A 27,126-nucleotide genomic window follows, 5' to 3' on the forward strand; every position below is an offset into this window, starting at 1 on the left:
TGACTATATCTAAATCAAACTATCTATTTTATCTTATGAAAATGTGAAGGCTGATTATAACTGACAGTTTACCAGGAAGAAACTAGATTTCCATTTATTTTCTCAAAACCCTCCATGACTTTTCAATGATCTTAAGTGACCAAAAGATCTAGGAAAATTTAGTTCATGAAAAAATAAGTCAGTTTGACATGATAGGAAAACTTTTGTGTTGGAAGTATTAACAGTGGGAAGGAGACTGATTTAAATTAAGTCAAATCCTGAGAGAGAACAGTCAGGGACAGAGGAAGATTGAGAAGACTCAGCATACACTAGTGAAGAGAGAAATGCTTGTTTTTTAAGTAAGTAATACTTAAAGTAGCTTCTTTAAATAATTAAATTAACTATTAAGCTTGAACATAAAATGAAAACTAGTTTAACTTAATGATGAATAATCTCAGAATACTAAATGTGTCTTTATTTTGTCTTTGATTTTATTTTAGAGAGCTTTGTTGCATGAGTCATAGAATCTTCACACTACTTTTAAAATCTTTATAAGAATTAAAGTGAGTATTTTAAAGTAGTTAATTGTCCATATATAAAAAAGAATACAAAGAAAGACAGGTACCATTCCAGCTTTTAATAAATTTCACAAAATGAAATCTAGCTCTTGACAAGAATACATACATGTTCATATTTGAGAAAGTTGTGAGAATGAATATTGTAAAATTTGCTGTTATTCATCTATATTGATTTATTTTCTTATGTATCAGGTCACTTAATTGAAGTAAAGTGATGGCTTCTATTACAGTATCTTAGAATAGTACCTTTGACTGCATTTCAATTTCTTGAGCTGTCAGTTTTTGTTCACTATAAACTGATTTATTAGAGACATATTTTGTACACATGTGTATTTGGCTTAAATTTTCTCTCCAGACTTTATCTATACATAGAAATAAAAAATTATCAACAAAGAGGTTAACTTTTTAAAAGAAGAGAAACTGAAAAAATTCCATCCATGAAAAGATACTTCAAAGATAGCACCTATTACTTTTATTTTTTTAAAGGATAAGACTAGCTAGTTAATTTAACAGTTTCCTGATCTTTCTCTTTTTTTTAAGCTCTTTTTATTTTGCCTTTATTCATTAACTGTATTTCTTAGTAACAAGTCTTTGCTGTATAATAATTTTCAAGTTTGCTACAAACTCTGCTTTAATTTTCTAGTAATCTGAGAAGACAACCACAGCTGCAATTTTGAGGCAGACAGTGATCCCTGATACTGACAGTTTTCCACAAACAGAAAAAAAAGGAAAAATAACTATTCCCACAAGTTTACCACAAATAATAAGCCTGTGGCAAATTCTAAAATTTGCATACAATTATCATTAAGTTTAACAAAAACATAATTATCCCTAACAATAAATGTCTTAAAGTGCTAAAATAAGAAAATTTAGCCACATCCAGTTGTATAACATTTTATGAAATATCTTGAGAAGCCTCTAATGGAAATCAAGGGGCTTCCCTGGTGGCTCAGATGGTGAAGAATCAACCTTCAATGCAGGACACCTGGGTTCGATCCCTGGATTGGGAAGATCCCCAGAGAAGGGAATGGTAACCCGCTCCAGTATTCTTGCCTGGAGAAGTCCATGGATGGAGGAGGCTGGTGGGCTACAGTCCATGGAGTTTCAAAGAGTCGGATGTGACTGAGCAACTAACACTTTCACTTTCTCAAACTGAAGCCGGTAAATTCTTCAGGGAAATACAATTACATTCTCAGTATTTATGAGTCTTCAAGTTTGAGAATGACTAATTTAAATCAGTGAGTGAACAGATCTGATATTTATGAGATTTCTTAAAGTTGCATTCTTTAAAGAATAATTCACATTTAATCTTCCACAATAATGCCAACAATATACTTAGCCAGTATTTAAATCCTAGTAATTAAAATGAGAGGAACCAGAGATCAAATTGCCAACATCCACTGGATCATGGAAAAAGCAAGAAAGTTCCAGAAAAACATCTATTTTTGCTTTATTGACTATGCCAAAGCCTTTGACTGTGTGGATCACAATAAACTGTGGAAAATTCTGAAAGAGATGGGAATACCAGACCACCTGACCTGCCTCTTGAGAAACCTATATACGGGTCAGGAAGCAACAGTTAGAACTGGACATGGAACAACAGACTGGTTCCAAATAGGAAAAGGAATACATCAAGGCTGTATATTGTCACCCTGCTTATTTAACTTCTATGCAGAGTACATCATGAGAAACGCTGGGCTGGAAGAAGCACAAGCTGGAATCAAGATTGCCAGGAGAAATATCAATAACCTCAGATATGCAGATGACACCACCCTTATGGCAGAAAGTGAAGAGGAACTCAAAAGCCTCTTGATGAAAGTGAAAGAGGAGAGTGAAAAAGTTGGCTTAAAGCTCAACATTCAGAAAACTAAGATCATGGCATCCAGTCCCATCACTTCATGGGAAATAGATGGGGAAACAGTGGAAACAGTGTCAGACTTTATTTTGGGGGGCTCTAAAATCACTGCAGATGGTGATTGCAGCCATGAAATGAAAAGACGCTTACTCCTTGGAAGGAAAGTTATGACCAACCTAGATAGCATATTCAAAAGCAGAGACATTACTTTGCCAACAAAGGTCCGTCCAGTCAAGGCTATGGTTTTTCCAGTGGTCATGAATGGATGTGAGAGTTGGACTGTGAAGAAGGCTGAGCACCGAAGAATTGATGCTTTTGAACTGTGGTGTTGGAGAAGACTCTTGAGAGTCCCTTGGACTGCAAGGAGATCCAACCAGTCCATTCTAAAGGAAATCTGTCCTGGGTGTTCATTGGAAGGACTGATGCTGAAGCTGAAACTCTAATACTTTGGCCATCTCATGTGAAGAGTTGACTCATTGGAAAAGACCCTGATGCTGGGAGGGACTGGGGGCAGGAGAAGGGGATGACAGAGGATGAGATGGATGGATGGCATCACCGACTAGATGGACATGTGTTTGAGTAAACTCCTGGAGTTGGTGATGGACAGGGAGGCCTCTTGTGCTGTGATTCATGGAGTCACAAGAGTCGGACATGACTGAGCAACTGAACTGAACTGAACCATATATTTAGCATTTTAAGGGACTGCTTAAAGTATAGTTTTAAGATGTAAGTAATTTTTACCAAAATAAAGCAACTAAGTAAAACTAGGTAATTAAATCAATGTTTATCATGAAAAATTACTGATTCTATGAAAAATTGCCTGGATAAAGACCAGATTCACAGGTTTAGAAAGTCTCACCAAGAGGAATGTGAGAGATGACATCAACAAAATGGTTAAATAAGATGTCCCAGCCTATCTATACACAGAAACACTGATTTAACAACACTATATGGATCAAATACCCTTATCAGAGAAACAGATTCCAGTTAAGAATTTGCCATTCTGCAGATGAATACAGAACTAAGAACAGCTGAATTGAAATGGGTAAAAAAGTAATTTTACCTGTTTTACCTGTGCCATCCCCTCTCACAAGTCAGTACAGTTCAGTACCAAGAGAGATCAATTTGGCCCACAGTTTTGTCTTGGAGGGAAAGAAAGAGTGAAGTGTGTTTTCAATATCCTATGCTTTTTAGTCAACTGGCTAAGGACTGGTCTCTGTCTTACTTCACACAGAGCACTGACGGAACTGGCAAAGTCCAGATATCTGGAGAAGCTAAGAACAACAACAACAAAAAAAGGAGGAGGACCACTTACTCCTGCCAGCGAGGCTCTGTGAGATTGCAAGAAGATGCACAACTCTGAATATTCCCTTCGTGAGTGAGAGAGGCTTGAAGTGTGAGCATCCATAAATAAGCTTTGAGAAGTTCCTAGAATCTCTTGCTAGGCTGACTGTGAAGCTCTAAATCTACTAAAGCCAGCCCTTAAAAATAAGGAAAAGGTGGTTCTTTCTTTATATGTGCAGAGTCCAACACAAAGCTAGAAGGAACATGAAGAAGCTGGAAAATATGATGCAACTGAAAAACATAATGAAGCAAATCTCCAGTAACTAACTCCAGAGCAATGGGTATCTGTGAATGACCTAACATAGAATTTAAAATAATTGTCTTAAAGTTCAGTAAGATACATGAGAACATAGGTAGATAACTAAATGAAATCAGGAAATGATAATCTGAACAAATGAGAATATCAACAAAGAAACAAACAACAAAAAAAAAAAGAAAGAAAGAAAAAGAACCAAACAGACATTCTGGAACTAAAGAATGCAATAACTGAGTTGAAAAATTCAATAGTTTCAACAGTAGGCTAGGTTAAGCAGAAGAAAGAAAAAAAAAAAAAATCATCTCCCTCAAAGACAGTTCATTTGAAACTTATTCAGAGAACAAAAAGAAAACAGAATGCAAAAGAGGGACGATCCTGTGGAACTTATGGGAAGCCATAGACTCATGGGAGTTCCCCAAGAAGAAGAAATGGCAACCCACTCCAGTGTTCTTGCCTGGAGAATCCCTTGGACAGAGGAGCCTGGCAGGCTACAGTCCATGGGGTTGCAAGAATTGGACACGACTTAGTGACTAAACCACCACCACCAACACCACCACCACCACCACCACAAGGAGAAGAGTGAGAGAGGAAGAGAGAGATTGAGACAGAAAGATTACTTAAATAAATAATGTCTGAAAACTTTTCAAATCTAAGGAGTTACAAATAGACATCAAGGATTCATAAATCTCAAAAAGAAATTGACATTGAGGACACACCATCAAATTGTTAAAAAGGCAAAGAGAAAATTTTGAAAACAGCAAGGGAAAAGTGACTTCATGTATAAGACAGCCCCCATGAGATCTTCAGTGGACTTTAAAAAAGAAAGTTCACAGAAGAAAATGGGATGATATATTCAAAGTGCTGAATGACAGAAAAAAGAAAAAAACCTGCCAACCAAAAATATTATATCTGATAAAACTGTCCATCAAAATGGAGAGATAAATACTTCTCCAGACAAGCAAAAGCTTAGGGAGCTCATTACCACTAAACTACTAGACTTGGCTTACAAGAAACACTAAAGTTAGTTCTCCACATTGAAATTAAAGGACACCAATGAGCAATATGAAAAACAATGAAAATATAAAATACATATATGAGTAAATGGACAAAGATTACTATAACCCTGTAATGGTGGTATGTAAATCAATTTAATTTTAGTGTAGAAATCAAAACCATAATATTTAGATAACTATAACTACAAATATCTGTTAATGATATGAACATGCAAATTGTGATATTAATAATATAAAGTGTATAGGGTCTATAAAAGTCAATAATTTTTGTATGCATGTTGAATAGTTATCTTTTTAAAATAGACTGCTGTAACTATAACATGTTTTATGTAAATCTCATGATAATCACAATGAAAATACCTTCAGAAAATACACATAAGAAAAAGGAATCAGAGCATATCACTACAAAAAAATAAAAATAAAAAAAAGACCATAAGAAAAGGGGAACGAAAGAATCATAAAAAAGAAAAAAATTAAGTAAGTACTCGTCTATCAATTACTTTAAACATGAGTGGATTAAACTTCCCTTAAAATATAAAACCTAGAGTGGCTGTATGGACAAAAGGACAAAACTCAGCATATACTGTCTATAAGGGACTCACTTTAGATTAAAAGACACAAAAAAAGCTGGAAGTGAGAGGATAGGAAAGAGTATTCCGTTAAAATGGTAACCAATAGAGAGCAAGGCCAGCTATATTTACATTAAAAAAAAATGCTTTAAGTAAAAAACTGTGACTAGAGACACTGATCAATTTATCAGAAAGATATAACAATTATAAATAAATATGTACCCAACATAAAAGCACCTAAAATAGAAAGAAAACATTGACAAAACTAAAGGGAGAAACAAACAGCAATACAATAACAGTAGGAGATTTTTAATACTCTTCTTTCAGTAGTGGATAGAACACATAAACAGAAAAGAAGGAAACTGAGGACTTGAACACTATGTCAAATGTACCTAATACACATACATAGACCAGTCCACCAATAGAATAAACCTTCTTCTCAAGCACCCATGGAATATTTTCCAGAATAGATCACATATTAGGTCACAAAGAAGTCTTAACAAATTTTAAAAGATTGATATCAAATATCTTTTCCAAGCACAATAGAATAAAATGAAAAATCAACAATAGGAGACAAGTTAGAAAATTCACAAACATATGGAAATTAGCACATTAATGAAAAGTCAACAAATTTTAAATTTCAGTTTTAGAAAGAGAGGTTTGAGAGGAGAGGAAGGCAATAATCAAAGCGTTAGAGACAGAATTTTTCAAAATTTCAACATAATTCCTCAGAATAAATAATTAATAAATAAAGTGACTCTCAAACATAATAAATAAAAATAAACCCAAACTGTATCAGTCATCTTAAGCTAAACTGTACTGCACTAACAAATTACTTTAAAAATATAGTATCTTAAAACAACAAAGATATATTTCTTGTTCACGTCACATATCCATTATAGATTTACTGTACTTCGGGTCCATGTGTACACTCCGAAATCTAAACTGATGGGCATTTCTTCCTTGGGGCGTTGTTAGTATTGTCACAGAGGGAAAAGAAAATCGTGTAAAACTGTGTAACGACTCTTCAAGTTTCCACTAAGCTATTGTACATGTCAGTTCTGCTTTCATTTCACTGGTTGAAGCAAGTCACATGACTAATACTGATTACAATGGGACAGGGACGTATGATCTTCCCATATTAATATAATCTTACTATGTTCCTATCTGGGCTTCCCTGGTGGCTCAGAGGTTAAAGCGTCTCCCGGGTTCCATCCCTGGGTCGGGAAGATCCCGGAGAAGGAAATGGCAACCCACTCCAGTACTCTAGCCTGGAGTGGCTACATGGAGGGAGGAGCCTGGTAGGCTACAGTCCATGGGGTCGCAAAGAGTCGGACACAACTGAGCGACTTCACTTACTCACTCATGTTCCTATCTAGAGTGTATTAATTAGTATCTGCTGCTACTGCTAAGTTACTTCAGTCGTGTCCAACTCTGTGCGACCCCATAGACGGCAACTCACCAGGCTCTCCTGCCCCTGGGATTCTCCAGGCAAGAACATTGGAGTGGGTTGCCATTTCCTTCGCCAATGCATAAAAGTGAAAAAGTGAAAGTGAAGTCGCTCAGTCACGTCCGACTCTTAGCGACCCCATGGACTGAAGCCTACCAGGCTCCTCCATCCATGGGATTTTCCAGGCAAGAATACTGGAGTGGGGTGCCATTGCCCTCTCCAATTCGTATCTGGGAAAACAAAAATAAAACTGAGTATTTCAAACAAAAGTATATAATACAGAGAATTGTTTACAGTGTGTTTGAAAGCTAGGGGAGCCAAAGGGAAGGTAGTGTTATCCAGGTGTTACTGTTTCTGTTGGAAGCACTAAGATACAACCATATTGTAGGAATCCAACAACCCATCCTCTTAAGGACACACGCTGAAATATCTGGGAGTGCACATCCCTACTGTTGGGGCTGCCATATCGATACTATAATTGTTGTCTGCTACTCTTACTAGAGATTGGCTGCTGAGGCTCCTAGACAGCAGAAGCTTCCACTGAGGTGCTGAGTTCATCCAGTGCTGCTGCTAAGACTGCTAGGACAAGAAACAGAAGAATGAACATCGAAAGAAAAGAAGCATAAAAGCAGTTGCAGAGAAAAGCCACACAAAGGAACACATAGGTGAGAGTAGATTGCTGGGGACGGCAATGGAATCCAGAGACAGTGCAATAACGTTTTTTAAGTGCTGAGGAAATGTAAATATTAGCTTAGAATTCTACATAAAGTTAAACTCATTCAAATGTGAAATTTAAATAAATATATTATCAGGAACACAAAGGCTAAAGCTTTAAATTTTGTAGACCTCACTGTACTGCAGGATGAATTCTAGTAAGAAGAAAGTAAAACCAGAAGAAAGACTACAAAAAGACATTAGTAAAAATATTGGCAAATCTAATCATGGTTTGACCAATAAATGCAGTGATAATAGTCACTGTAAATGGATTAAAAACAAGACGGAACTAAAATAAGACTATGTGTTTGTATGATGGGAAAGATTAATGATAGTAATAGAGAGCGAAGCACCATAAGTTTATTATAAACATAGAAAAGTGGAGATAGCAATATTTTTAACCTACAGTTAAGTCAATTATTTCCTAAAAATTTAAGAATAACAAGTGAAGAGTCTAAAATAAGTGTATAGTTTCAAAATCAATAGAGGGAGAAAAGTAGATCGGATTATCACCTAATAGAATAGGAGGAAAAAAGATATCAATTTCATTGTATTTGACTCCGTTTATAATCCATGCATAGCAACTTAACATAGAAAATTATTTTTCTCACATAACAAGAAGACAAGAAGTAGCCAAATACTAAGTTACTGTTCATTGTCTCTATTATTCTTTAGGTTATAAGATAGTTGCTGTAGCTACAGCTAGTACTGCTGCATTCCAGTGAAAAATTAAAATTCTTTGGAGCTACATATTTTTCATTTAACAGGTAAAAAATGTTAAAAAAAAAAAAAAGAACACTACAAATGAAAACTTTTGGGTGCAGCTAATGCAGTGCTTAGGACAAATATATAGCCTTGTTTGTTTTAGAAAAGAATGGGGCTGAAAATTAGGTAAGCATTCAAATATGGACATTTAAAATTGAAAAAGCAAAGTAGTAGTAGGAAATAATAAAGATAGAGCAGAAATTAATAAAATATTTTAAAATACCATAAATTTTTATAGCAAAATTAATAAAATTCTGGGAAAACTGATTTAAAATGTAAAAAAATTTAAAAAGCTACATACACATAATATTGAATATAAAAAGTAAGAAGTAAGAACTACAGCTGAGAAACAGGTAGTAGAATACTACAAATTATGGCAGTAAATTTAAAAAGTTTTAAAGCTGGATAAAAGGGTAAAGTTCCTACAAAAATATAATTTATCAAATTGACTCAAGTGGAAATAGAACATATAAAGTATTGCTAACTATTAAAGTAACTGAAACTAGAAATGCTTCCCCTGGGACTTCATTCCCACAAAATGTCCTGATAGATTTTAATAGCTAAGAATATTTTCTGCACAGAGATGATATGTAAAATAGAATTATGAAAGCTTTACATCACAGAAATATGAGAATTATTTTTAAAAGCAAAAAGTTGAAAACAGCCCAAATGCTCAACAACAGGCATATAATTAATAAATTCTGGATTCTTTTTTCATCAGTATAGTATTAAGTAGCCTTTTAAATTGGAAAACTCAGCAGTGGCCACAGGACTGGAAATGATCAGTTTTCATTCCAATCCCAAAGAAAGGCAACGCCAAAGAATGCTCAAACTACCACACAATTGCACTCATCTCACACGCTAGCAAAGAAATGCTCAAAATTCTCCAAGCCAGGCTTCAGCAATACATGAACTGTGAACTTCCAGATTTTCAAGCTGGTTTTAGAAAAGACCGAGGAACCAGAGATCAAATTGCCAACATCCACTGGATCATGGAAAAAGCAAGAAAGTTCCAGAAAAACATCTATTTTTGCTTTATTGACTATGCCAAAGCCTTTGACTGTGTGGATCACAATAAACTGTGGAAAATTCTGAAAGAGATGGGAATACCAGACCACCTGACCTGCCTCTTGAGAAACCTATATGCAGGTCAGGAAGCAACAGTTAGAACTGGACATGGAACAACAGACTGGTTCCAAATAGGAAAAGGAGTACGTACAAAGCTGTATATTGTCACCCTGCTTATTTAACTTCTATGCAGAGTACATCATGAGAAACGCTGGGCTGGAAGAAGCACAAGCTGGAATCAAGATTGCCTGGAGAAATATCAATAACTTCAGATATGCAGATGACACCACCCTTATGGCAGAAAGTGAAGAGGAACTCAAAAGCCTCTTGATGAAAGTGAAAGAGGAGAGTGAAAAAGTTGGCTTAAAGCTCAACATTCAGAAAACTAAAATCATGGCATCTGGCCCCATCACTTCATGGGAAATAGATGGGGAAAAAGTAGAAACAGTGTCAGACTTTATTTTTCTGGGCTCCAAAATCACTGCAGATGGTGATTGCAGCCATGAAATTAAAAGACACTTATTCCTTGGAAGGAAAGTTATGACCAACCTAGATAGCATATTCAAAAGCAGAGATGTTACTTTGCCAACAAAGGTCCGTCTAGTCAAGGCTATGGTTTTTCCAGTGGTCATGTATGGATGTGAGAGTTGGACTGTGAAGAAAGCTGAGCACCGAAGAATTGATGCTTTTAAACTGTGGTGTTGGAGAAGACTCTTGAGAGTCCCTTGGACTGCAAGGAGATCCAACCAGTCCATTCTAAAGGAGATCAGTCCTGGGTGTTCATTAGAAGGACTGATGCTAAAGCTGAAACTCCAATACTTTGGCCACCTCATGTGAAGAGTTGACTTATTGGAAAAGACCCTGATGCTTGGAGGGATTGGGGGCAGGAGGAGAAGGGGACGAGAGAGGATGAGATGGCTAGGTAGTATCACCGGCTCGATGGATATGAGTTTGGGTAAACTCTGGGAGTTGGTGATGGACAGGGAGGCCTGGCATGCTGCGATTCATGGGGTCGCAAAGAGTCGGACATGACTGAGCGACTGAACTGAACTGAGCCTTTTAAATATTTTAAAAATTTCTTTCCTTTTTACATTGCATTTTCTGATAAACCTAAAATTCTAACAAATTTTTATTACTTGTTAATTGCCTGGTATTAATTCTTAATTTGGAAATTTAGCATGTGTTCATTCTTGAGGTGTGGCAGGTGGACAACATTAAGGCAGGCTGGAAATGCTGAGTACAAGGTGATAAGAGAAAGCAATAATGGGTAGTGGCCTAAAGTGGATAGAGCATTAAGGTGACATTCGATGACCAGGATGCATGAGAGAACATATGAGCATTTTTCCTGGACCCCAGAACTACCTGGAGAATGGAGCTTGCTCAAAGACTTCCTACTAATTGAAAAATGTCAGATTCTGAGCTATTAATATTTGAGTATTAATATTAGAATCTGAAAGCACCTCCTTTACAAATGAAAAATGCTTGTAACTTAGTGCTAAATGAAAAATTAATCTGGTACCAGACTAATTAATGATGTAGCAATCTGATATCATCATGATCATATGTTTTTAAAGCCTATATACAAAAGAACTTTATTGGACGGAGGTACATCAACATGGTAAGAATAATTGCATGTATATGATTAGATTTTTACTTTCCTTCCTTCTTTTATTTTCCTTATTATTTCAGGTTTTTTAAATGAGTTCATAAAGCAATACTCATTAGAAAAATTTCAAAATGATCCCATTTCCCAAAGTGGGCAAAAGAGAGAAATAGCTTTTACAGAATAGTGCCTGTCCAGGCACCCTTCCCCACAATGAATGCTCTACATTATGCAGCCTTTTACCTTTGACCTAAAGACATAAACAAAAACTCAGTTTGTGCTGAACCAGTTTTACTTTTAGCTTAGTCTTAAGCATGATCCATGCTGCTGGCTGTTTGCCTCTTGTAATGCATTTTCTGAAATAGCCACAGAAATATGTAACACAAACATTATTTTTCAGAACCCATCATTCATAAGATAACCATAATAAACTCCTCTGTAACAGACTTTCAAGGAATATTACATTTTCACTCTGAAGTAAAATAGAAGCCTGCATTACAGCAACCTGGCAAACTTTCTGACTTGCGTTCTGGTGATTGCCAACAACTTTCTTCTCTTGGGCCCTGAATTTAGGACCAAACGCAAACCACAGAGAACTACAGAGACACCACGTTGCACTGCTCCTGGTAGCAAAGAAAAACTTGACTCTGTTGGCAATCGAACAAACAGAAGGATGTCACATTCTCACCACTCCCACATCGTGACCAAGCAATGTGACTCTGCCTGTAGAGTATTGGCTAGAACTGTAACAATGGCAAATATTGACATGGCTTAGCATTTCCCACAGAAGTATCTGGCACAGTTAAGATATTGGTTATTGTCTATTTAGGCCACCAAGCCTTTGATATTTCAAGCTAATGTTGTTCAGTAGAGAGGAACTGGTGTACATGATACTTAATCAAAAACAGCAGCTACTGAAATACTGACCTTAAAACACCCCTAGTAATAGCATCTCTCTTGCTCTACTTCTGTGCGTAGGTGTCTGTTAAGAACTCTAAAGTTTCTGTTCAACTGGTCAGAGGAAAAACATTGATAGATATATATGACCTTGAATCATGCTTCAGTTCAGTTCAGTTCAGTCGCTCAGTCGTGTCTGACTCTTTGCGACCTCATGAATCGCAGCACGCCAGGCCTCTCTGTCCATCACACACTCCCAGAGTTCACTCAGACTCATGTCCATCTAGTCAGTGATGCCATCAGCCATCTCATCCTCTGTCGTCCCCTTCTCCTCCTGCCCCCAATCCCTCCCACCATCAGAGTCTTTTCCAATGAGTCAACTCTTCGCATGAGGTGGCCAAAGTACTAGAGTTTCAGCTTTAGCATCATTCCCTCCAAAGAAATCCCAGGGCTGATCTCCTTCAGAATGGACTGGGTGGATCTCCTTGCAGTCCAAGGGGCTCTCAAGAGTCTTCTCCAACACCACATGGCACTTGCTCTCCATCTGAGGAACAGGTCCATAGATTTCCTTATCACTATATACCCTAGGATCTCCCTGGTAGTCAAGTGGTTAAGACTTGGCAGTTCTGCTCTAGAGGGCCCAGGTTTGATACCTGGTTGGGAAATGAGACTCCACAAGCCGCAGGGTAAGCCCAAAAATTAAAAAAAAAATTAATTACATATCTTATCCTTCAATGCAGGAGACCCACGTTTGATTCCTGGGTCTGGAAGATCCCCTGGAGAAGGAAATGGCAATCCACTTCAGTATTCTGGCCTGGAAAATCCCATGGACAGAGAAGTCTGATGGGCTACAGTCCATGGGGTCTCAAGAGGCAGACATGACTTAGAGACTAAACCACCACCACCACCACCACTATCCCATCAATGTAGAGCAGGTATGTTTTAAAACAACTAACTTAATCCCTGAACAACCTTTAAAAAACACAGAACTATATTTAATATTTATACTTGTGGAGCAAAGAATTCTTAAAATTGAAATATATAACTTAGATGTTTTAAAATTAATAAAGATTTGAAATAAACTATCAAAGGGTTATTACAGGGAACACATTCACATTAATGGGTGTTTTTGTTCAGTTGCTTAGTCAGGTCCAACTTGTTGTGACCCCATGGACTGCAGCATATCAGGCTTCCCTGTCCTTCACCATCTCTTGGGAGTTTGCTCAAACTCATGTCCATTGAGTCAGTGATACCATCAAACCATCTCATCTTTTGTCTTTCCCTTCTCCTCCTGCCTTCAATCTTTCCCAGCATCAGGGTCTTTTCCAATGAGTTGGCTCTTCTTATCAGGTGGCCAAAGTACTGGAGCATCCCATTAATAGGTAGATAAGACTGTATATCAAGCTCTGCATTTTAATTTATTTTATTGAACTATAGTTGATTTCCAATGTTGTGTTAGTTTCTGCTGTACAGCAAAGTGGTTGTTTTATATATAGATAAATATACTTTTTCTCTTCTGTGGAGTCTTCTCCACTAGGGTTTATTGCAGAAATATAGTTCTCTATACTATACAGTAGGGCCTTGTTTTATCCATTCTATATATTATGGTTTGCATCTTATCAAGCTCTATATTTAAATGGATGCTTCTGAATTGTTTTAAGAGCTCTTTCTGAAAATATTGTATTTTACCTAGCAAAATCTTTTTCTTTTCACTGATAATATAAAACTAATTATTTTGCCATCTAAACTACAGGTATTTCAAAATTGCAACAGTTTTCTATGCAGAGTTTTTCATGTTGTATAACCCTACAACCACAATGAATTATTTCCGTGTGACCTTTTACTGCTATCACAGATGATCACCAAAAATTAGTCAAACAATAGTTGTAATGCTCCAGTCACTTGTTTCTGTGTTGACTTCTAATTTCGGTGAATTTATGCTGTACTTGTGGGCTTCCTAGGAGGCACTAGTGGTAAAGAACCCACCTGCCAATGCAGGAAACATGAGAGATGTGGGTTCAATCCCTGGGTTGGGAAAATCCCCTGGAGGAAGGTGTGACAACCCACTCCAGGATCTTACCTAAAGAATCCCACAGACAGAGGAGCCTGGCAGACTACAGTCCATAGGGTGCAAAGAGTTGGACACAACTGAAGGGACTTAGCATGTGCACTGCTGGACTTCTGAGTTTAGGAACTGTAATTTAGTAAAGTATAAAACTCATGGCTTTAGAATGAACATTTCCCTAGCTCTCCCCAACCCCATGAATGTTATTGTTTAAACAGAGGTGAGAAAACATTTTCTTTCTGAGTGCTCTGTTGCCTGAAAGTACCTAAAGAGCAAAAGCTCTAAGAGCCTCGTGTCTACTTCTGAGCAGAAACATTCTCAGTATAGTCTGTTTCATAGCCAGGCTTAATACTTAACAAATTGCCTGGTAGTGCAATCACCTTTCTGCTTGCAGAAAACCAAAGGTCTCCCATGACATGAATGACACTGTAAATCTACATGGCTATTCATTTCCACTGACTTTCAGTGCTCTTAACCTTATCAGAGAGCCTGATAATCCCCAAATAATTTTGTTGCCTTTTTGCACTGTTGCCTGGTAATGAAAACAGAACCCTCCTTCCAGCCATCAACTTTCACATCACCCTTTGGGAACAGTCACACACACACACGTATTCATACGTATATTAGATATGTTAATATGATTCAGTGTTTATTTGGAGGCCTTGACGAACTTATTCAGATCAAATCGGATCATCTCTGTGGATCCTTTCCCTTTGAGCACAATAACCTAATTTAACAAATCACATATTTGCTTAAGTCTTCTTTCTAATGGAAAGAAAACGACATGGAAAAAGTTGAATTTTTAATATCATTAATCTATAGCTAACTCAGCTTGCTGTCTTATGCAATACTACGAGAAACAGCTGGGCCCCACTAACCAGAAAGCACTTTTATGGTTTCTCTTAAGGGCCATTAAATCAATGTGATGAGAGCACAGCTGGACTGGATCCTGAAAAATTTATCAGATCCCACACAATACATAAAGGAAGCATGCGGTGCTATTGCAGACTCGGCACCGACCCTCTTGCTTAGACTGCAGGTGGAGCTTAACAGAAAAAGCAAACTCCCCTATTGAGCCCTTGAAAATCTGATTTTCCCTTCTACCTCTCCCCTCTGTGTGGGTGTCTTCTTAAAATACCAGTTACTCATGCAACTATTAAAAAGAATTTTCTGGCTGGATTTATTGGCATGGCTAGGACGTACAAGGACCTGCTTGGCTGTCCCAATATAGCTTTCAACACCAAGAGTCATGTTTTTTGCTTAATAAATTTCACCACATGGTGGGTCCAAAACTACAGCCCTTATGAAAATTTAGAGAGCACAGTAACTCAATAAAGGCTTTCAGTTAAGGGCCAATGCACAAGTAACAACTTCTACCTTATCATACTGGAGCAAATAGGACAACTGCCAAATACATGCATCAGTTTTTTTTTTTTTTTTTTTTTCTTTTCTAATTTCAACTCAGCTTTCCCCAATGCTTTATGTATACTGAATGAAATTTTAAAAATCAATGTTATCTAAAGGGCATGGAAAGATTTTATAATGAACCAACAAGCACATATTAGGTAAGACAGTGATAGAACTTAGAAACTAGACCACCCAGATCTGTGGGCAATTAGGCATAACTGCCTTAGGGGTCTAACACCACGGTCTCTGTTCTCTTAATCATGATATCATAATGAGAAAGATAGAGGTATTATATAGCATGAATTTAAATCTAAGTTATGAAATTATATCACTAATTTTGTAATCCTAAGCAAAATATTTACTCTTTGAAATCTGTTTCCTCACCTGTAAAAAAGAAAATGATGAGAGAGTCTTCCTCATCTCAGTATTAGAAGGAAAAAAAATGAAATAATGCAAGTGAAGAATTTAGTTTGGTGGTTGGTATATAGTAAGTGTCTGCTATATCTTCTCTATCTTTTCCTTCTTACTCCTCCTTTTCATTATTATCCCTCCATCATCAGTTTTCACTATAGCACTCATCATGCCCACAGTATTGTGAACGTCTCGGCTGTAGATAAAGTATCTTACTTATTTCTACATCTCTCATAACATATTTAATATTTAATGCAGGGAAGCATTACTTAATCAAGCCTTGAATAATAAATCACTTGTGGTTCTCTGCTAGATGAAAATTGCTCATCCCTAAACATATGGCTTGAGAATTTTCCATGCCTTAGAACTGACAAGTTCCTTTTAAAATCCACACGTGTCAAAATATAAACTCATATGCCATACTTAGTAGTGATTATCATATATCATAGATGCCCATAAGGACATATTTTTAGCAAAAGATCAGATAGTAATAAATGCTACATCAGTTCAGCTCTGCTGCTCAGTCGTGTCTGACTCTTTGCGACCCCATGAACCACAGCACGCCAGGCCTCCCTGTCCATCACCAACTCCCAAGTCCACCGAAACCCATGTCCATCGAGTCGGTGATGCCATCCAACTATGTCATCCTCTGTCGTCACCTTCTCCTCCCGCCCTTAATCTTTCCCAGCATCAGGGTCTTTTCAAAGGAGTCAGCTCTCCGCATCAGGTGGCCAAAGTATTGGAGTTTCAGCTTCAACATCAGTCCTACCAAAGAATACCCAGGACTGATCTCCTTTAGGATGGACTGGTTGGATCTCCTTGCTGTCCAAGGGACTCTCAAGAGTCTTCTCCAACACCACAGTTCAAAAGCATCAGTTCTTCGGCACTCAGCTTTCTTTATAGTGCAACTCTCACATCCATACATGACTACTGGAAAAACATAGCCTTGACTAGACGGACATCATGTCATGACTAAATCAACTGTTCTTATGTAACATAGCCATACTAATAGTGGCCACACTCATATCTGCATGGTTGAGGGATCTGCTCTAGAGTAATTTATTGTCAAAATGGAGGTATCACGTGAAATATAAATTAAAACATAGCAGCTAAAAATCAATCAGAAAAAAATCAGGCAGACAACTTAATAAGATCATCTTTCAGAAAACACTAATGATATTTTGCCTATTATGGACAGTTTAGGAACACGGATTTTTTTCCTTATTTTTTTCCTTCTTACATTAAGATCAAAAGTGCACTCTTACTTCCTTTCCTCTCATAGTTATTTTAAGCATAGCCAGATATAATAAGGACACCCTCAAGCAATAACAATGAACAAACTTAAATTTCAGAGGTTTATATTTTTATTCAAGTTGAACTTTTTCAGCAGTTTCCAGAAAGCTCAAGTTAAAATTACTTACATTGAACCTTTCATGCCTTCTTTTATAACACTCTCCCCTCAACCCCATACTCCACTACACACAAACATAAGGCAGCTAGAAAACTAGAGGTAAGATACCTATCTTATGATCTTATAACATCTCCAAATGAGGGTCCGGCAAGCACAATAGTCTTGCGTATAACATGAAGATCCCTTTTATTTATAGTATAGCTTTGAATCATACAAACTCTGGTTTTAACCAGCTGAGTACTCATCATTCATGTATGATTTATGTTTATAACATAGTTTACCCTATTTAAGTTTGGCACAAAATGAAGGTTAAAATCAAGGCCTGTTTCCAATTCCAGTCTAGTTAGTGTGTCAGTATTCTGATTTTGGATCTTCCTATAATTTTCTCATTTCATGCTACAGCATTTTATGTGAATTCTATATTCTCTGCCATCATAGCTCAACAGCTACAAAATAGTTGAGGAAAAGAAAGAAGTAGTTGAGTTATAGTATGGGCTTAGAGAAGGAAATGGCAGCCCACTCCAGTATTCTTGCCTGGAGAATCCCATGGACAGAGGAGCCTGGCAGGTTACAGTCCATGGGGTCGCAAGAGTAGGACACGACTTCGTGACTACACCACCATATAGTATGGGAATTAAAATTATTTAAAAGTTAGCTGAATTTTCTCAGATTTACCACCTACCACCAAAGGGCTCTGTCGATATTTTGATGGGGTAATAATTTAGCACCTGATCCAGATAAAAATAATATTATGAATAGTCAGTATCGTTCTCTTCTTTTTCACTTGAATTAATCAACCAAGGTCCTCATCAAACCCCAGCCTGGACAATTTTATCGATTTGCTGTTTTAACAAAGATTCATGTTCATGTTTAGAACATTAGAAAAAAGTAGTGGGAAGTGCCATTTGTCTCTTTCTGTCAGGCAAGGATGCTGTAGGAGAAGGGTGCCTCTCAATTAAGGGATGTGGAACTAAAGAAGGAAAAAAGTCATGTATCTGAATAGGCAGCAGCTGACACAGCCAAGGGTTCTTACTTCCACCTCCTTCCTGTTTCAACAGAGAATTTTTGAGACTAACATAGAGGAATAATTAGAGGCAATAGTGAGCCTCCAAATGGACTCCCTATAGAACTACGTAAGCATCCAGAACCCTTGTCTAAGCTCTGAAGGCGTCACCTCATTTCTAGCAAGCCACTTCTAGTAAGCGGCAGCAGGCTCTGCAAGGTGTCTCAGCTCTTTGCTCTCCAGTTTGTTCAGGCTCAGCATTGCTTCTCCCTGGATACCTCTTCACTGAAGTAGTCTCCAACAAGGCAGCTGTACCAATGGCTCTGTGTCTTCATTTATCTTCATTTGAGATTCCTAATTGGGGAATCTCTGCCAACAAGCTGGGAGACGGCCAAGACACCTTCTGGCCTGCAAGACCACCCACTGACTCACAGAGGACCTACCTCCAGGCAGATGCAGACCCTCCTCAGAGCTACTGCTAAAGGAAGACAGACTGCGTTCAGCTCCCATTGTTCATCCTCAGCCTGTTGCCCTTGGGTGGAGAACAAACTCCACAAGGGAGGCAGAGGCCCTGCTGCCCAGAGGTAATTTTAATCCTATCCATTAGAAAACAATGCCATAGGACTTCAGAGGGGCCATGCTTTCTCAGAGGAACATTACAATCACAGTCAGTGCACCATGCAGCAAAATGCAGTGAATTTAGCCGAGGTTACTAACTCGAGCATCACATGGAGTGCACTCCTGAAATAAGCACCCCTTTTTGTTCCCCAGTATATCAAGTGGATGTAGCTCCCACTGAGAGCAGAAAATAAGTCTGTAATGATAGAAGATAGACTGAGAAAAGCTGTAAAGGAAGCACCAAAAAAAATTGCTTTCATTACGGGTCACACAGAGTCGGACACGACAGAGCAGTTGAGCACACACGCAAGCATTTTGTAATATTTGGAGACAAGCATCTCCAACTGTTGAGAATTTGCTTTTTGACTGCAGCCACTAATAATGGAACACGATGGCACTAAAAAATCCCTTATCTTAGCCTGGAATTGCTTAGGAGCTGAGAAAAATAATTACCAAAAGCTCTCTTCTTTTCAGCCTCTGGAAATGAGAGTTGAAGAAACTCAGCATGAACAGCTATGTCTCTAGAATTCTCTGTCTCTTTCTAAACAATGTTGATGAAATAGATATGGTAAAAACATCCAAAAAGAATCACATCTCTTGGAAGATCTGCTTCCCAAACTATCCTGAAGCTCATCCTAGGACAAATATGGATATTAGCACACTGAAAGAAGGTTACATGAATATAGAAGGGGAGAAATGTAAATTCTGCAAGAACTTTGTCTTCTGTCCCCAAACTAGACTACATTCTAAGTCAGCAAAGAATCTAAGAAGTTACATTATCAGTACCTGAGTCCTTTTTTCCCCCATATGCCACATACATAATACTAATACCATACATAATACCAATATCTGTTGTGGAGATAAGTATAAATGGCTTCCAATTTTGTCACATTCTTTTCTGCTCAAACATGAAGTAATTAAAATCTTTTATGCTGGGAGGAGAGTATGATTCTTAGGAAAGAAACTGGAAGAAATCTAACTTCCCCTCTCTTTTTGTCCATTCAATCAAAGAGTTTTGTTTGCTTTTAGTCACCAAGTGAGGACCAGTTTAGCGAACACTTATAGCTTCCTCTACCATTTCATCCACTAGAGTACTTGAATTTTTGGACAAGGTAATGGGTGACATCTGTCTGAGGATAAAGGGATGGAGGGATGGAGGGAGACAGGGAGGGATGAAGTGAAAGAGAGAGGGTGATGGGGGAGTGTGAAGACAGAAAATCTCGGCAGGCTGTTCAGATTTAAATTTTGGTCTCTTTTGATGTTGTTACTGTTGCGGCTAATATATTACTGACCTCTTTCATATTTGCTACAAATGAACAAAAAAATAACTAATTAACCTTAACCTTTTTGTTTTGCTGTTAAAACTACTGTTCCTTTAGGCGGCTTACAAAGAGAGGACATTTGGGTAATAACTGCCTTTTATTTTGCCCTTTGTGTCCATGTAACATCTTAATGAAATGTTTAGATTTGAAATATTTTAAGTGTAATTAAGGTAGCATAGTTGGCTTAAAACTCAACATTCAAAAAATGAAAATCTTGTCATCCAGCCCCATCAATTTATGGCAAATAGGGTAAAAGTGGAAACAGGGACAGATTTTATTTGGGGGGTTCCATAATCACTGTGAACAGTGATAGCAGCCCATGAAATTAAAAGACACTTGCTCTTTCGAAGGAAAGCTATGACAAACCTAAACAGCATATTTAAAGGCAGAGACATCACTTTGCTGACAAAGGTCCATCTAGTCAAAGCTATGGTTTTTCCAGGAGTCATGTACAGATGTGAGAGATGGACTATAAAGAAAGCTGAGAGCCAAAGAATTGATGCTTTTGAACTGTGGTGCTGGAGAAGACTCTTGAGAATTCCTTCAACAGTAAGGAGATCAAACCAGTCAATTCTAAAGGAAATCAGCCCTGAATATTCATTGGAAAAACTGATGCTAAAGCTGAAGCTCCAGTCCTTTGGCCACCTGATGTGAAGAGCCAACTCATTGGAAAAGAGCCTGATGCTGGGAAATATTGAGGGCAAGAGGAGAAGGGGACGACAGAGGATGAGATGGTTGGAAGGCATCACTGACTCAATGGACATGAGTTTGAGCAGACACCGGGAGATAGTGAAGGACAGGGAAGGCTGACATGCTGCAGTTCATGGGGTTGCAAAGAGTTGGATATGAGAGTGGCTGAGCAACACAAAAGAAGCATACAGACAAAATCCAAGCATCTAGACTACCTGAGTGTGATAATACTTTTGGTATTCATAACATAATGAAGCTGGAAGAAAACTTAGAGGTCAAGTATGTTTTGAAATATTATAGTCTTCCCATTTAAGTTGAATATGCCTTAAGTCTCTCAAAATCTGTTGGCAGCTTCCCAGTATGGGCCACCGTTGCTCTCACAGGGACTATTATCTCTGGCCATTCTTCAACTCAATTTCTTCCTCCTCTCAGCACCTTTCCACTATTGTGCTCTCCCCTTGATACCTCAGTCATCTTTCAGGATTCAGTTTAAACGTCATTTCCTTTAAGTTTTCCTGATCCTCCCTTTCACTCCTATGCTCTAAAGCACTTGTCCTCGATTTGCCTTTCATTGGTGTGTTGGAACCAAATCACTGGAGTTCGCCAGACTCAATTGTGAACATTTATTCTCAATTTCATGTTCAGTAACCACATATTGGCAGCTTGAAACTGGCCAATGTGGAAGTATTTAAATCACATAAATTGGAAAATGCTACAAATTAAAGCTTCTTCCTTGCCTCCCTCCTTTTCCATTGGTCTTGTTGCTCCTATTACATATTCACCAAAGACCTTTTGACTATTTGTTATTACACATTTTACTGTGTGATCTTTGCTGAATATTTTTCCTGTCTTCTGTTTAGATGGTAAATTTCATGATACCACAGACCTTATCCCTTTACTGCTAATTCCAAGTCAGTGCCTAGAAAACAGTATATGGTCAATAAGTGCTTAATAAAAAAACTAGTCATTAATTTACATAAAATACTTGGTTAAAAAAATATTTACTTCAAAGTTAATGTTATTACTGTAAAAATGTTGAAAAATATCACACACAGTAAATAAAGTAAATAATATGCTGCTGCTGCTAAGTCACTTCAGTCGTGTCCAACTCTGTGCGACCCCAGAGACAGCAGCTCACCAGGCTCCCCCGTCCCTGGGATTCTCCAGGCAAGAACACTGGAGTGGGTTGCCATTTCCTTCTCCAATGTATGAAAAGTGAAAAGTGAAAGTGAAATCGCTCAGTAGTGTCTGACTTTTAGCGACCCCATGGACTGCAGCCCACCAGGCTCTTCTGTCCATGGGATTTTCCAGGCAAGAGTACTGGAGTGGGGTGCCATTGCCTTCTCTGAAATAATATGCAGAGCCTACCATAGAAGCAATCATTGTTTACATTTTGGTGAATGTCATTTATGATTTTCTCCTAGTTATAAACATATAATGTAGATATAAATGTGCATTTTGTGGTTTTTACACAAACTACTATGTTTTAAAATACATTATGAATGAATCTATGTATTGTGAACATCTTTCTATATTTATCTATCATATATTTATCTATGTACACATATATATACTTACATTACCAATTTATTGTCTTTTTGAATGTACCATATTTTACCAATAATCTGGGGAGAATTTGAATTTTTTGACATAATAAATTTGTAATCAATATTCATATCTGTATTTCCTTTTATAATTCTATGATCATTTCCTTAATGTGGAGTACAGTAATTACTTGTTTAAATGGGTTTTTAAATATGAATTTCCAAATTACCTTCTAGCAATTGAATTATTAATTTCATTACATATAAGGGTTTTTTCCCTCCAAACCCTCTCAATCACTAGATATTACCTGCATGTCTCCCAAAGAGAGGAACCAAAAATAAATCTAGCCTTAATTTGAAGTAAGGTTGAGTACATTTTTCAAAATGAAAAGTAATAACCCCAAATAATAGAAAACCCTAGAAGATAAACCATCCCATTATTTGGAGAATACATTCTTTCTCTCTCCAAATAAATCTGCTAAATTCTTTGGAGGCAGGACATTCTGTTAAGATCATCTCTGACGATCTGGCCCTGCAAATTTGATGAGAAAAAAAAAAACAGGTGAAATGGGAATGATCATTTATACCTTAGAGACTAAATAGAGTAAGTGCAGAGAATTTCCTCAACTAGGAGAAGCCAATAGTGACCTTAGTTCAGTGGCTCAGTCGTGTCCAACTCTTTGTGACACCATGGACTACAGCACGCCAGACTTCCCTGTCCATGACCAACTCCCGTAGCTTGCTCAAACTCACATCCATTGAGTCGTTGATGCCATTCAACCATCTCATCCTCTGTCATGCCCTTCTCCTCCTGCCTTCAATCTTTCCCAGCAATAGGGTCTTTTCCAATGAGTCAGTTCTTCACATCAGGTGGTCAAAATTTTGGAGCTTCAGCTTCAGCATCAGTCTTTCCAATGAATATTCAAGACTGATTTCCTTTAGAATTGACTGGTTTGATCTCCTTGCAGTCCAAGAGACTCCCAGAAGTCTTTTCCAACATCACAGTTCAGCTTTCTTTAGAGTGTCCAGCTTTCTGTACAGTCCAGCTTTTTTATAGTTCAACTCTCACTACTTGAAAGACCATAGCTTTGACAAGATGGACCCTTGTCAGCAAAGAAATGACTCTGCTTTTTAATATGCTGTCTGGGCTGGTCATAGCTTCTGTCCCAAGGAGCAAGTGTCTTTTAATTTCATAGCTGCAGTCACCATCTGCAGTGATTTTGGAGCCCAAGAAAATAAAGTCTATCACTGTTTCCATTGTTTCCCCATCTATTTGCCATGAAGTGATGGGACCAGATGCCATGATCTTAGTTTTTTTAATGTTGAATTTTAAGCCAGCTTTTTCACTTTCCTCTTTCACTTTCATCAAGAGGCTTAGTTCCTCTTAACTTTCTGCCATAAGGGTGGTATCATCTGCATATCTGTGGTTATTGATATTTCTGATATGCAGCAATATCAATAACCTCAGACCTCCATAAGACCTCAGATTTTAGGGATACTACCATCCCTGGGAGCTATCCAGGGTACTAGATTGAAGCTCTGTCTGACCCAAAGGACCAGAGCTCTGGGTCTCTGTGATTATAACTTTTGTTGTAGTTCTACCTTGACTCCCCAAATTCCCACTTCCAGTCCAAAACCAAAGCTATTCTGTACAAAACTAGTTAAAAAAATGAACCAACTGATTTTCTCAAATGTGTTTAAAGAAGTTTTGCCTAATCCTTTTGCTTTCTTGCCTACTACTTGTTCCTGTAACCTGTCATTTATGCCCCCAAATATACAGCCTGATTCTCTAGCTGAGTATCTGAAACAAGCCCTTCAGTACTGACTGTCATGTACAGTAGAAACCATTGCTTATTTATTTGTACATCTACTTGTCAGGAAAACTTGAGAAGTCTGAGCAAGTTTGCAAAGACCAGAAAAACTCCCACTGTCACATGGATCTTCTTGTTTCCTATTTTACCATGACCAAAAATTTTCCCCATGAATTCAATTATTGATATTATGTTCCCTTCCTTTTTATCCAATATATTTTCTTACTACTTTCAAGCTTGTCTTCTCTGTCTCTTTTAAGAAATATTCATTGTATTATACCAGCATTTCAAAAGTCTTCTTAAATATTAGTATTCTTCTGAAAACTGGATAGAAAGAAAATGTCAAGTCCAGGGAACCCAAGGGTTAAAACAGTTGTGAATGTGTTTCGTGTGTTAAGTAGCTAAGAAGACTTATGGCATCTCCAGAAATTTGAGCCTTGCATTTAACTATGATAGTGAATTTGGTCCCCAAAGAGGCTTGAAGCCATTGCTTTGGGTACCAAGATTTTTTTTTTTTTTTAAACTAACTATAGCATGCCTGCTTGGCTGTTTTTAGGGACAACTCCCAAAACAGGAGAGGAAAATGAGGAATACACTCATTGCCCACACTTTTAGATGAAGACCATAGCAGCTATAATTTTATTTCTAGCAAATAACCTAAGACTACAGATCTCTTTACTAGGTTATGCAGGAATCTCCCACAAAGTCAGCACACCTTTCACTCCTGTCAAAGCAAAGCCCACCAACAAAGATGTCTAACAGCATGTATGGAACCTATAATTAGCTTTTAAAATCTTACTCTTATAGAAAGGAGAAGATATAAAGTGTAATCAAAAATTAGAAAAAAATCTACAATAAAAAGCACAAAAGAAGACCAAATTCCTCTAATTAGCATAAAATTACATTCAGAGAAAGGAATGACATAAACAGCAAGATATGAAAAAAAGGTTAAGAAGGACTTTAAAAAATTGGAAGCATTTACAAAAATAAAAAATTTCTAAAAGTAAATAAGTACATAAATAAAAGCTTTTTAAAAAATCATGGCATCTCAGAATATTAAAGATGTGAAAATCTTGCAGGAATGTTTAATGACGAATTTTTAAAAAGATACCAGCCAATTAATAAGTTACTGTAAAGGCTTTTGGGAAGATCAGAAAATTTACTATTATGTTTAACAAGGTGCTTGAAGTTACATGCCATCAAAATGAGAGAGTTGACCAAAAAATGTGAATGACGAAAGATTCACAAGACAATGAATTCAGCCTAGAAAGGCCATCCAAAGAAATCACAGGATGACAACTACATCAGTCCTTGATAGTAACTGATGGTTCAGACTGGAGCAAGTCAATGGATATATCTGGAAAGAGGTCTTAGAATACAAAGCCATCAATATATTATTCAATATAGTTAAGTTTTAAAATTAAAGTAAGGTTGAAATCTGACTCAAAGGCATGTATATTCTAAAGCTATCTATACACATTTCCACAGTTGTTCTAATTTACAGCTTAAATTATAGCATAGATGAGTTCCAATTTATTACACATATACCTATATCCTGGGTGTTACTACTTTAAAATACACATTTAAAAGCCTGAAATTTTAAAAATAGCCACAAACTAAAAAAAATTAAAATTAAAAAGGAAGTGCAAGATCACTTACAAATCAAGAAAATAAATACAATTAAATTGGAGATGAGGCTAGAAGGAGATAATTCTTCATGACCAGATAATTTTTTGTTGTAGGGGGCTGTCCTGTATATCATGTTAGTAGCACCTTCCTTGAGTTGTGAGAATCAAAAATGCCCCCTGACATCGCCCCTGCCTTCTGGGGGGGCAAAATCATTCCTGGTTAAGAATCATTGTATCCTTATCATCTCTCCATCTAAGATGAAATTATAATTTGTGACACATTTATTTGGAAGAATTTAATTAGTAGGGTTATACATCTATTTGACAATATGAAAAAGCTTTAATATTTTTTTAGCCACATTGCATACTCCTACTAATCCAACTGATCTTATACTCAATTTGTTTTAATGAATGACTTTGCCTGTGTTTATAGAGGCTCGTCCTTCAGTTCACTGAGACAATGATGAGAAGATGAGCACAGCTCTACTAAAGAATATTTTTCAGGTACCTCAACTAGTTCCTAGTTGTGATATTCAGATAGACATGAATTTCAAAATATGTTTAGAGGTTATAAAATATTTAGCTATTAATTTTACTGTCACATTAAACGATTAGATCAGAAAATAAATTCACAGTCATGGTCTCAGGTGCTGGGATGGCTTAAAAAATCTTCTTTTAACGTCAGAAGTAGGACGTGCCACTGTCAAAGAGAGGTGCATGCATGTGTGTATATGTGTGTGTGTACACATATTTCCTTTCTCCCTTTTCCAAACTCCTCCTTTCTTTGGAGAATCACTGTTAATCATTTGGTATGATCATTTCCAAACAATAGTCCATACACAAAGACATAGGTGTCTTATGATTTCAAATTTTAATAGTTTCTATGCTTTCCTTGTGCACAAGTTTCTCTATTCACACAAACATATAGATTCCAAAAATAAATGTATTCTTCTCTTGCCACTCCAAATTTTTCCTCATTAGTAAAAAAAGAATGGAAAGAAATTCAAGAAAATGTTAACAGAGTCATGTTTGAAAGCCATGACTGTGTTTGATTGTTTTTTTTTTAATTCCTGTTTTTCAAAAGTTTCACACTACATTTCAAATGAAAACTGAAACATTTTTAAT

Source organism: Bos indicus x Bos taurus, chromosome 9 (assembly GCF_003369695.1).
Source record: "Bos indicus x Bos taurus breed Angus x Brahman F1 hybrid chromosome 9, Bos_hybrid_MaternalHap_v2.0, whole genome shotgun sequence".
Taxonomy (NCBI): domain Eukaryota; kingdom Metazoa; phylum Chordata; class Mammalia; order Artiodactyla; family Bovidae; genus Bos; species Bos indicus x Bos taurus.